Here is a 12,343-nt window from a genome sequence, read left to right as displayed (position 1 = left end):
AATGTACTTGTATTTACGAAAAGCCTTATTGTACGCTCGATTTTATAAACTTGTGATACTCACCAACTATTTTCATAGTTGACGCTCATTTTACATGCTTTTTCAGGAAATAATTAGTAAGTGGATGTAAAGATTCATCATCATAGAGCATGCTGCATCGTGTTGAAGCTATTATGAAGCTATATTTTGAACAATGTTATTTTGAAAAACTTGTATTTTGTTCTTTTGAAGCTATGGGTTGTAAACTTTTAAATACTGCTATGGTGATGTATCTTTATCTTTTGCAATGAAACCGTTATCGCTGTCGTACCTTGCGTTTCCGCTTTAGCGGGGTGTGACAGAAGTGGTATCAGAGCTAAAGTTATAGAGAACATCGATTTTTCTTTAAGAAAACACAACCTATAACTAAAACTTACAAAGAAATTCCTTTTACGTCAAACATATTACAAGTATAATTAGGTTGGGAGTTGTATTATTGGACCTTGATTAAACATAGCCTGATCACCTATGTTTAATTAAGAAAAGATTTATACAAAGCTTGAGCTAATTATAATGGGAATATGTTCAACAAAAATATTTGAGAAAACTTTATTTCAAAATTTCAAAAGGTTAATTTGGTGTGTGTAAGCATTGCATATTATAGGCATGCATTGTCATTTATTTCATATCTCATTGAAACTATGTCACAGTCCACTATGTCAACATCGTCATCTTCCCGCGCTACCGCCTCAGCCGATGAATCCGGCTACGTCACTGTTATCCCTCGACGTAATCCCCCCGCCTCGATAGAAGAAGACCCATCAGAGGATACGGAAGATACTGGGAACTCGGTGGAGATCAGCAATGACAACGCCCCGAGTCAACGACGCGAGGCATCACCGACATCGGTGTTGCCACAGCCACCGCTCTATGGACTTTGCATTCGGAGGACAGCGAGGAAGAGTGTCCCCATTCCAGGAAGGATACCCGCCAGCACAGCAGGACATGGCACGGCAGGACCTAGCGGGGTAGGACCCAGCGATGCAGGACCAAGAGCATCCTCACCTCAGCAAGTCATAGGGATACCTGTCCGACAGCCAGGTATGACCCCGGAGGAGTCCCGGAGATTGCAGTCGATAGCAGCAGGCCTACGTCACAGTCTCGCTGCGATAGCTGGGCATCGAGAAGTTTTGGATGAAGTCTTGGCAGGAATGGAAATCCTGTATCAGCATTCGATGGAGACTGCTGACACTGCTAGTGCTGCTAGACGAGAGGCAGGTCATGCGATGACAGCATATTATGTGTTTGGTGGGCTGTTCCTGATTGTGATGTGATAAGGATGGGAGCATTGACAAAGGAAAGCTCTAGTAGCAAGAGGAAGCCAGCAGATCAGGGAGAGAAGAAGTATGGAGGCAAGTCAGGGAGGAAGTAGAAAGTCTCAAGAAAATTTATGTTAAGAGCCCAGGAGCAAGAACCAGTGAAAACTCAAGGACAAGAAGTGCAGGAGCAAAAGCAGTACTCAGGGCCGCTTCCGAAGTGCAATAAGTGTAACTTCCATCACAAGGGAGCTTGCCCGGTGTGCCAAAACTGTAAGCAAACAGGCCATTACTCGAAGTATTGTAAGGTGAATAAGGAGGGAAAAAGGACATGTTACGAGTGCGGGAGTATTGATCATCTCCGTAGAGCATGTCCTAAACTGAACAATGGACCTGGTAACCATGGACAAGGCCAAGCCAGGCAAAACTTTCAAGGAAATCAAGTTGGACAGCCAAGAGGTGTAGCCTTTGTGATTGGTGCAGAAGAAGCTCGTCAGAACCCTGAAGTGATAACAGGTACGTTCCTCCTGAACAACCATTTTGCATCAGTAATATTCGATGCGGGAGCAGATAGGAGTTTTGTTTCTTTAGCATTTAGACCGTTAATTGGCTTGAAATCGGTAAAGATGAGGATTGCATATGCTATTGAACTTGCTGATGGGTATGAAATTAGGGCTAGTGATATAATTCCTGGTTGTACTCTGAATTTAGCTGATAAACTCTTTAGCATTGACCTAATTCCTATAGAGCTAGGTAGTTTTGATGTGATAGTAGGGATGGATTGGTTATCCAAAAATAGAGCAGACATTGGTTGTTATGAGAAAGTCATCAGAGTGCCTCTCCCTAATGGAGAAACCCTTATCATACACGGTGAGAAGCCAGGAAGAAGTTTAAACATAGTACCAAGCGTGAAGGTTCACAAGTACCTGAAGAAGAATTGTATTGCATTCATGGCCCATGTGCTAGAAAGAGAACCTGAAGCTAAGCAACTCAAGGAGATTCCAGTGGTTCAAAACTATCCCGAAGTATTTCCGGAGGAATTGCCCGGTCTACCCCCTTATAGACAGGTCGAATTTCGGATAGACTTAGTTCCCGGAGCGGCACCGGTAGCAAAAGCACCATATCGCCTTGCACCATCCGAGATGCAAGAACTATCCGGACAACTTCAAGAACTTCTAGACAAAGGGTTTATTCGACCAAGTTCTTCACCTTGGGGAGCCCCAGTGTTATTCGTCAAAAAGAAAGATGGTTCGTTCCGAATGTGCATTGATTACAGAGAATTGAACAAGTTGACAATCAAGAATCGATATCCCCTCCCTAGAATAGATGACTTGTTCGATCAGTTGCAGGGCGCTTCCTACTTCTCAAAAATCGACCTTCGGTCAGGGTATCATCAGCTAAGAATTCACGAAGAGGACATTCACAAGACAGCGTGTAGAACCCGTTATGGACATTATGAATTCTTAGTCATGCCTTTTGGACTAACGAACGCACCCGCTGTATTCATGGATTTGATGAATAGGGTCTGTAGACCATACCTAGACAGGTTTATAATTGTCTTTATCGATGACATACTTGTTTACTCGCGGACCAAAGAAGATCACAATAGACATCTAAAGCTAGTGTTGGAGCTGTTGAAGGAACAAAAATTGTATGCCAAGTTCACTAAGTGTGAATTTTGGATTCGGGAAGTACATTTTCTTGGTCATGTGATCGGTGAAAGAGGAATCCATGTAGATCCAGCTAAGATAGAGGCAATCAAGAAATGGGAGGCCCCCAAAACCCCGACAGAAATACGACAATTCCTAGGATTAGCTGGGTACTACAGACGCTTCATTGAGAATTTCTCTAGGATTGCTCAACCATTAACATCTTTGACCCAAAAGGATAGAAAATTTCTCTGGGAAGAGAAACACGAAGAGGCGTTTCAAATCCTGAAAAACAAGCTGTGCAATGCACCAATTCTGGCTTTACCAGAAGGATCAGAGAACTTTGTGGTGTATTGTGATGCGTCTCATCAAGGATTAGGATGTGTGCTAATGCAAAAAGATAGGGTCATTGCATATGCTTCCAGACAACTCAAACCGCACGAGAAGAATTATACCACCCATGATCTAGAACTAGGAGCAATAGTTTTCGCCCTTAAGATATGGAGGCATTATTTGTACGGAACCAAATGCACCATTTATACCGATCACAAAAGCCTTCAGCATATCCTGGATCAGAAAATGTTAAACATGCGGCAGAGAAGATGGGTAGAGTTGTTTAGTGATTATGATTGTGAGATACGATACCACCCAGGAAAGGCTAACGTAGTAGCCGACGCTCTTAGTAGGAAAGTAAGAGTGAAACCTTCCCGTGTGAGAGCTTTGGGAATGGTAATTCAGACAAGCTTGAAATCTCAAATCATTAATGCCCAGGAGAAAGCGTTATGCAAGGAAAATCTTCCAGGCGAAACTTTACATGGTTTGGAAGAAAGATTAGAAACCAAACCTGATGGAGTTCGTTATTTTAAAGACAGGGTCTGGATTCCAAGGGTTAACAACCTGAGAGACATGGTATTAGAAGAGTCTCATCGATCTAAATACTCCATCCACCCTGGAGCAGATAAGATGTACAAGGATCTTAAAGAGTACTATTGGTGGCCTGGAATGAAAAAGGATATTGCCTTGTACGTCGGGAAGTGTTTGACATGCTCAATAGTCAAAGCTGAACATCAGAAACCTTCCGGGTTGTTGCAACAACCTGAAATTCCCCAATGGAAATGGGAGCAAATATCTATGGATTTCGTTACCAAACTCCCTAGAACTGCTAGAGGTCACGACTCAATTTGGGTCATAGTGGATCGACTGACGAAATCCGCTCACTTTCTCCCTATTCGAGAAGATTTCAAGATGGAAAAATTGGCCCAAATCTACATCGACAAAATTGTTTCTCTGCATGGTGTACCCCTATCTATCATTTCTGATAGAGATAGTCGTTTTACATCTCGATTTTGGTGGATGTTACAGAGGGCACTAGGAACCAAGATAGATTTGAGCACAGCTTACCACCCTCAGACAGATGGGCAAACAGAGAGAACAATACAAACATTGGAAGACATGCTACGAGCGTGTGTCATTGAGTTCAAAGGAAATTGGGATACTCATTTGCCCCTAATTGAGTTTTCCTACAATAACAGTTACCACACGAGTATCCAATGTGCTCCATATGAAGCATTGTATGGACGCAAGTGTCGTTCGCCCTTATGCTGGACAGAAATCGGTGACAGACAGTTGACTAGAGTCGAACTTATCCAGGAAACATCTGACAAGATTACTATCATCAAAGATAAGCTTAAAGCTGCTAGAGATCGTCAGAAAAGTTATGCGGATAATCGTCGAAAACCATTAGAATTCCAAGTAGGAGACAAGGTACTTTTAAAAGTGTCGCCTTGGAAAGGGCTTGTGCGTTTTGGTAAGAAAGGAAAACTAAGCCCGAGATATGTTGGACCCTTTGAAATCCTTGAAAGGATTGGTCCGGTAGCGTATAAACTCCAATTGCCCCAAGAGTTAAGCGCCATTCACGACACATTCCACGTCTCCAACCTTAAGAAATGTCTAGCCGACGAAACATTAATAGTACCCCTGGAGGAAATTAAGATCAATGATAAGCTGAGCTTCGTTGAGGAACCGATAGAAATCCTTGACAGGGAGGTAAAACAACTTAAGCGGAGTAAGATCCCGATTGTGAAAGTTCGATGGAACTCAAAACGCGGGCCGGAGTACACCTGGGAGCGCGAGGATTACATAAAGGAAAAGTATCCGCAACTATTCCCATGCGATGACAAGCGATGATATAGAATGAATTTCGGGACGAAATTCTTTTTAAGTGGGGGATACTGTGACAACTGTCAATTCAGGTCATTCTTGGACTCATGCATCTTTATAATAACCATCCATGCACAACATGCCATGACCTAGTAGTATAAATTAGGTCAAAAATCTTGCATAAACTAGGATCCAACTAAGGTCTAGGACTAATATACTTGATACTTACAATTCTAGTAAGTTGCTTAGCTACAATAGGAAATGCCAATACTATAATTAGAATAAGCTTCAAACTTTGTTATAATTGAAATAGGGTATAAAACTCTAAAAATAAATTAAAACACTCTAATTATACTTCAACATGTTGTTGAATACCAAACAATGTTCCAAAAACCCTAAAGAGCCAAAAATCCAAAGTTATAAAATATAAAGCTTAAAAACTTTATAAAATTTGGCTATAAACTTCCTAGTATCAAATTATATTAATCAAATTATGGATTATACCAATGAACTAGAAATATAAATTACAAGTATTAATCATAAATTATTTGTTGAAAACAAGATTTTTAAATAAATCAAATTGCTTAATAAACATTTTATAAAAATGAATGTTTTTATATAAAATATGGGAGGGAAGTTTATAAAGTTTAAAATTTAGGAGAGAGGAGGCCAAAAGGCATGCAAAAACCGGCCATCACCTCTCCCCATGCCCTCTCTCTTCCCCAAAACACAATCATTAAGCTTAAACTCTTACTCCACCTCTTCCCTCTTCACTCTCTCACTTCACTCTCTTCACACACTTCACTCTCTTCTTCCCTCTCTCTAAACTCACGAAAATCCTCTCATTTCTCTGCAAAATTTCCAGATTTTGAATCCCTTGAAGTGTTCTTACTTCTCTCAAGATCAAAACCAAGGTAAACAACAACATCTTCTTCCATAGTTTCATGGTTAAACCTCTTTTTCTTCTTAGTCTTCTCTACTTTTCGGATTCTATGCCTTTCCATGGCTAGAAATCTTTATTCTCCCCTTGTGGTTTGTAGATTCTCACCATAACACAATGCATGTGTTAAAGATGGTGAAAATCCGGGATCAAACCCATGCAAGGAGTGGAAAAGAAGCACATATGATCATGTGACATCAAAACATAATATTTCATGTTCTTCTCCATTTCTTGTGTGTTCATGCATGAACGAAAGCATTAAACCATTTCTAGTACATCTTGGATGCTCATTCATTCCATGCATGTGTTAGAAATCGGGCCTTACCAAGGACATGCATGATGTTCTTATTGAAATACCCTAAAAATGCACACAAGCAAACATGCAATCTGCCAGATTATTTTGTTCGACTTTGAACAGTCATAACTCAGTCATTTTTTAACCAAATCATGATATTCTTTTTGTATTGGTTAGTTCCACGAGTTAACTTTCAAACCCAACTGGTCTCACTGTAAAATATTAAATATCCGATTTTTGGCAGATTTTACAAAAAGGTTGCGCATACAGCTCTTTTTCTGTGATCACTATTTTTATCTTGCTTAAACAATGGTCTTAAACCCAACCATAAATCTTAGGAAAAATACCTTAGAAACTTAACATATCTAGTGAGTTATGATTGAAATTTCGTGGCTTAAAACCTCACTGAATGGGCTACAAAAATTCATGAACCTCAGCCACATCTACACTTCATGCATTATTGCATGCAACTTTTCTTAAATTGTTTGGAATCATTACCCTCATTTCTCTTCTGAATACATTCTTAACATTTTTACTTTTGAAAGCCCTTGCATGCATGAGATAATCTGGAAAATTTCAAGAGCTTTTGTTATTTATTTGATTTATTAGAATTATTGCTAAAACCAAGGGCATAAATCATATAAAATACTTCCAGAGGTCAATAAATCCTAAATAAATTCATGGATGATACTTATGGGGAATAATGACCCCTCACCAAATTTCAGCAATTTTTGTTACTGTTTCATATGATTTCTAATTTTCTTTTATTTAGGACATGATAAATTACAAAACCACTTTTTAGGATGTGAAAATTTTATCTAACAATTTTCGCATACCTTACTTGTGATGGGTGACTCAAGAAAATAATTTCAAGATTTTTCATCATGTCTAGCTATTTTTCCCAATTTTTGGTAATTATAATGGCTTAAAAATGGGAAAAATAGTTCTGATTATCCAAAATTCATGAAAATTTGCCAGGATATCATATTATATAGTAGGAGGTTACATAAAAATTTTGAATATTTTTCTCCACTGTAAACTATTTTTCCCTTATTTTCTAAAGTTAATTGCACTAAAATTCACTTAAATATACATAAATACCCAAAACCAGTTTATACATTATGAAAACCACTTTTGATATTTTTCCCAAGATATTTATACTGTAAATGATGTTACAAAAATTTATGGTAATTTATTTTAACTGTTTAATAATATTTCTTTAATTAATGACTATTTAAAGAAATAAAACAAGGAAAAATACAAATAACCACTGAAAAATATATTTTATATTTTTCCCAGCCTATTTATGTATAATAACAATTAAATAAAAAGTTTGGGTAATTTTGGAAACTGTTTACTATTTATTTCAATTTTTATTGAAATAAATGCTCAAAAATTATAAAATATAATTAAACAGCTTGGAAATCCATTTTTATAATTTTCCCAGCTTAGTGTTGTGTATTAACAGTTAAATAAAAAGTTTGAGAATTTTTATCCCTCGAATACTATTTTTCGTGAATTTATGTTGTTATTGAGACTTAAAATTTGGAAAATTAACCTTCCAAGGTTGTAATTAATCGCACGACTTGTAAAATTTCAATACATCAGAAAAAGTGTAACAAAATGATATAAATCCAATACTAAAACATAAATTGGCATTTCCCTATATGTAGAGTTTAGTATATTAGCATTAGATATCGACATGGAAACTCACTAGTGCGTGTGTTTGGTGTCGTAGGATCCCGGTAGTAAGACGTTGGTGCATCCCGAAGTACCGCTTGTGTCTACACAAAACATCGTGAGTATTCACGCACTCCCCTATTTTCGTTTTTTATGTTTTGGGGTGGAAAAGCATGTCCAGAAAAACTATTGTTTGCATGTTGTACTTAAATTGAATTGTATCAAACATGATTGCTATTGTATTGCTATGTTTCTTTATGTATGTCTATGCAACACGGAACATGAGAACTTATCGTACAAAGGCCCTTCCCTTATCTCTAACCATTAACTCTTTGAGCCAATGGTCGTTATGGATAGCGCTATTAGGAATTGACAACTCCTCACTCGCCCGAATCGCTGGAGTGCATGATACCATATTCATCTATGGAACGATAAGCATAGATCTCGATAGGGCTTCAGTCATAGGTTTGGTTGAGATTCATTGTTTGCTCATACACATACAAACTCGTTTCTCGTTATAGCAATAAACTTGTATTCATTAATAGCAATCAACTTGTTTATCATTGAAGCAATGTACTTGTATTTACGAAAAGCCTTATTGTACGCTCGATTTTATAAACTTGTGATACTCACCAACTATTTTCATAGTTGACGCTCGTTTTACATGCTTTTTCAGGAAATAATTAGTAAGTGGATGTAAAGATTCATCATCATAGAGCATGCTGCATCGTGTTGAAGCTATTATGAAGCTATATTTTGAACAATGTTATTTTGAAAAACTTGTATTTTGTTCTTTTGAAGCTATGGGTTGTAAACTTTTAAATACTGCTATGGTGATGTATCTTTATCTTTTGCAATGAAACCGTTATCGCTGTCATACCTTGCGTTTCCGCTTTAGCGGGGTGTGACAAAACTAACTGGTGTTATACGACAGACTCTCTAAGAACATAAAAAGGATAGTGATAAAAGTAAAGAGAAAGTCACCAAAGAATCTTGAAAATGGGAAGCAAAACGTCCCTCATTCAAAACTTTCAAGAGTAATGGTGCTACGGAGTTTTCAGGTGTTCTTAATCCCATTGTTGTTCTTAAATGGATCTAGAACACATAAAAAGTATTATGTATCTCTCATGTGGTTAATGAATACAAGGCTAATTATCCTTCTGCAATGCTCATCAGAGAAGCCTTAGTCTGGTGGGAAGCAACATTCGAAGCTCTCAACAAGTATGACCAAGAGAATTTATCTTGGGAAATGTTCAAAACTCGTTTGCAAGGAAAGTACTATACTCTACATATGAGGAGAAGATTAGAGAAAGAACTCCTCAAGCTTAAACATGGAGGAATAACTATGAATAATTATGAAACTCAATCCACTCAAAAATCACGGTTTGCTGCAAAGTATATTCCATGGAAGAACTACGGTATAAAATCCATGATTTCATGGTTAATCGAGAATTTATGTCATTTGATAAAGCTGTTTAATATGCTCGAAAGCGCAAGCATGACTTAGAAATACGTGGTGCCACTCTTTCGGTTCCGAAGCATCCACGTGTTGATCGAACTATTCATGTTTCCTCTATTCCATCAGCTCAATCTGTTCGATCTGATCCTGGCAAAAAAGTTCAATCTCTTAATACCTCTCGTGGCCGTGGTAGGTCACAAACTTTTTCTCTTCAATTGTCATCGTGTCGAAATTTTGGAAAGAATCATCAAGGAGAATGCAGATTAGAAAAAGGATCAGTGATCTGTTATGGGAGTGGAGAAATAGACCACATAAAGCCCGTTTGCCTGATGAATAATGTTACATGCTTTGCTTGTGGTGTTACTGGACACAAGAATCGCTTCCGCCCTAGTCTTACTAGTTAAATGTCGGGGACTTAAGCTTCCGTTCAACAACAAAAGAGTACTTCAACTAAAAAGGAGGAGGTGCCAAAAGCTAAAGGCCATGCATTCCAAATTACCATGAAGGAGGCACGTGAAGATTTGAATGTTGTGACCGGTATATTTCTAGTCAACTATAGACCTGCTCACTGATGGGTTTTGAGCATTCTAACACTTCCTAAGTGTACATGCAACCCTAATAACCTTGGATCTATGTTTGTCTAATTATCATTCAAAGTTGATTTCCAAGGCTATGATCCTATCTAGCATACATGGGGAGCAATTTAAACTTAAATAATAGATGGAACTACATACCTTGTTGTTGTAGGTGTTCCTTGAAACCTTGTGAGCCTAGAACCCCAAGTGTGATGCCTCAAATGCTTCACACAACACCAAATGCTATGGAGTAAACTTGGAGACAATGTATAACACTCAAAATCAGCTCTAGCCCTCTTGTTTCTTGTCTAACCGATTTTGGGGAGAACACATGAGCTTTATATAGTGTTGACACATCTAGGGTTACACCCTAATGTGTCATGACTCTTCATTTGCATGACCCATGGGTTTGTAACTCCCATGGAGCCTCCATGGACCATCCAATGGTTATAACCCATCTTGATTATCCATGGATCCTCTTAGCCCATTATATAAGTTATGGATGATTTACATAATCAATCCATACATTTAATTAGTTGTCTTTTTATCACTTAATTAATTCTAAATTAATTCTTGATCAAACTAATTAAATAATATTATTAATATATTAGAACTTATAATATATTAATAAACCATATGTGTTATTTCTCTTATTTAGTTTATCCAATTGCATGGTGCCATGCAACCCAAATAGACCATGTCTGGTCAGGTCAAGTATTTACTAGAAATAGTTATGGACTTAGATACCTTATCCAACATTCTCCCACTTGGATAAGTATAATAACTATAACTGCAATACTTCAGGAACCGATCGGCAATCGTAGCTCTTTCAAGGTCTCTCGGAACTGAGAAGATGATGGTACGCCATTTCAGATAAGGGATCATACAATCCTCTGTTCTAGATATCAGCCGGACAAACACATGGAACATGGTCTTGCTTATTGTCCAACAGTTTGTTTCCCGATTTATGATTTGTTTGACAAAGAACTTAATTGAACACATCAACTTAGTTCTGACCGGTCCCGGTACATAGGTCAAAACAAAATCATCGAGGGGCCCAGATATCAGCCTCTAATCCAAGAAGGAACATATAAACTTCGACTCATATGCTTGTTCTACTACTTGTTAAATTACACACAAACGCACGTTTTATAACATCGAGTTACCAATGCGGTTTTGCACGTTCAATGTGTAACTAACTCATAGTTAACAAGTCATATCTCTAGGTTTGAAGATTTATAGGATATTACCAAATCGCGATCACTCGAGATAAATTTCATGAAGTGATGCCAGCGAGCATGGGTTGAATCCAATACTCAGAACTTATGAGCACTCATGAGTGTTGAGGCCATGTCCAACATCTTAGACCTCTACAACCAACTCATGACAGTCTTATTTCATATCTAATTCCAACATATGACCGACTGTGGATAATTTGAATAATATGTAAAACAACATAAATATTCTGGAAGTCAAAACATGCAAAAGAAATAATAGTAAACGATTGACAAGTGATAGAAACGCTTTACTCATAAACAAACACAACTTTTATTCATCATCAAATGTCAATTACATTTTACAAATTTCAAAATTATCTAACTACTAAAACTAATATCATCCTTCAGCCCTATGCTCCTAGCATGCTGGAGATGCTTAACCCTACCCAGTCCCTTAGTGAGGGGATTTGTCGGGTTCTCATCCGATGATACTCTCTTTACCACGAGAAGTCCTTCTTCTATACGATGTCTGATGAAATGATATTTTCTGTCGATGTGTCTGGATCTCCCATAATCCCTTGGTTCCTTTGCTAAGGCAATTGCACTTTCACTATCACAGAAAATCTTTATAGGCTCTGATATAGCTGGTACAACTCCAAGGTCTCCAATGAAGTTCTTTAGCCACATAGTCTCTTTTTCCACCTTGCTTGCCGCTATATACTCTTATTCGCAAGTTGAATCAGCCACTATCTCCTGCTTGGAACTTTTCCAAGAGATTGCTCCTCCATTTAAGGTAAAGACCCAGCCTGACTGAGAGCGGAAATTATCCCTATTAGTCTGGAAGCTAGCATCACTATACCCTACAACTCTCACGTCATCACTCCCACCAAGGGTAAGGACCCAGTCCTTAGTCCTCCTCAGGTACTTGAGAATGTTCTTTACCGCTGTCCAGTGAGCCTTACCAGGATTCCCCTGATACCTGCTAACCATGCTTAAAGCAAAGGCTACATCAGGACGAGTACAGGTCATAGCATACATGATCGAGCCTACTGCCGAAGCATAGGGTATCCGAC

Source organism: Lactuca saligna, chromosome 8 (assembly GCF_052625555.1).
Source record: "Lactuca saligna cultivar CGN05327 chromosome 8, ASM5262555v1, whole genome shotgun sequence".
NCBI lineage: Eukaryota > Viridiplantae > Streptophyta > Magnoliopsida > Asterales > Asteraceae > Lactuca > Lactuca saligna.
Note: the sequence above shows the minus strand (reverse complement) of the source record.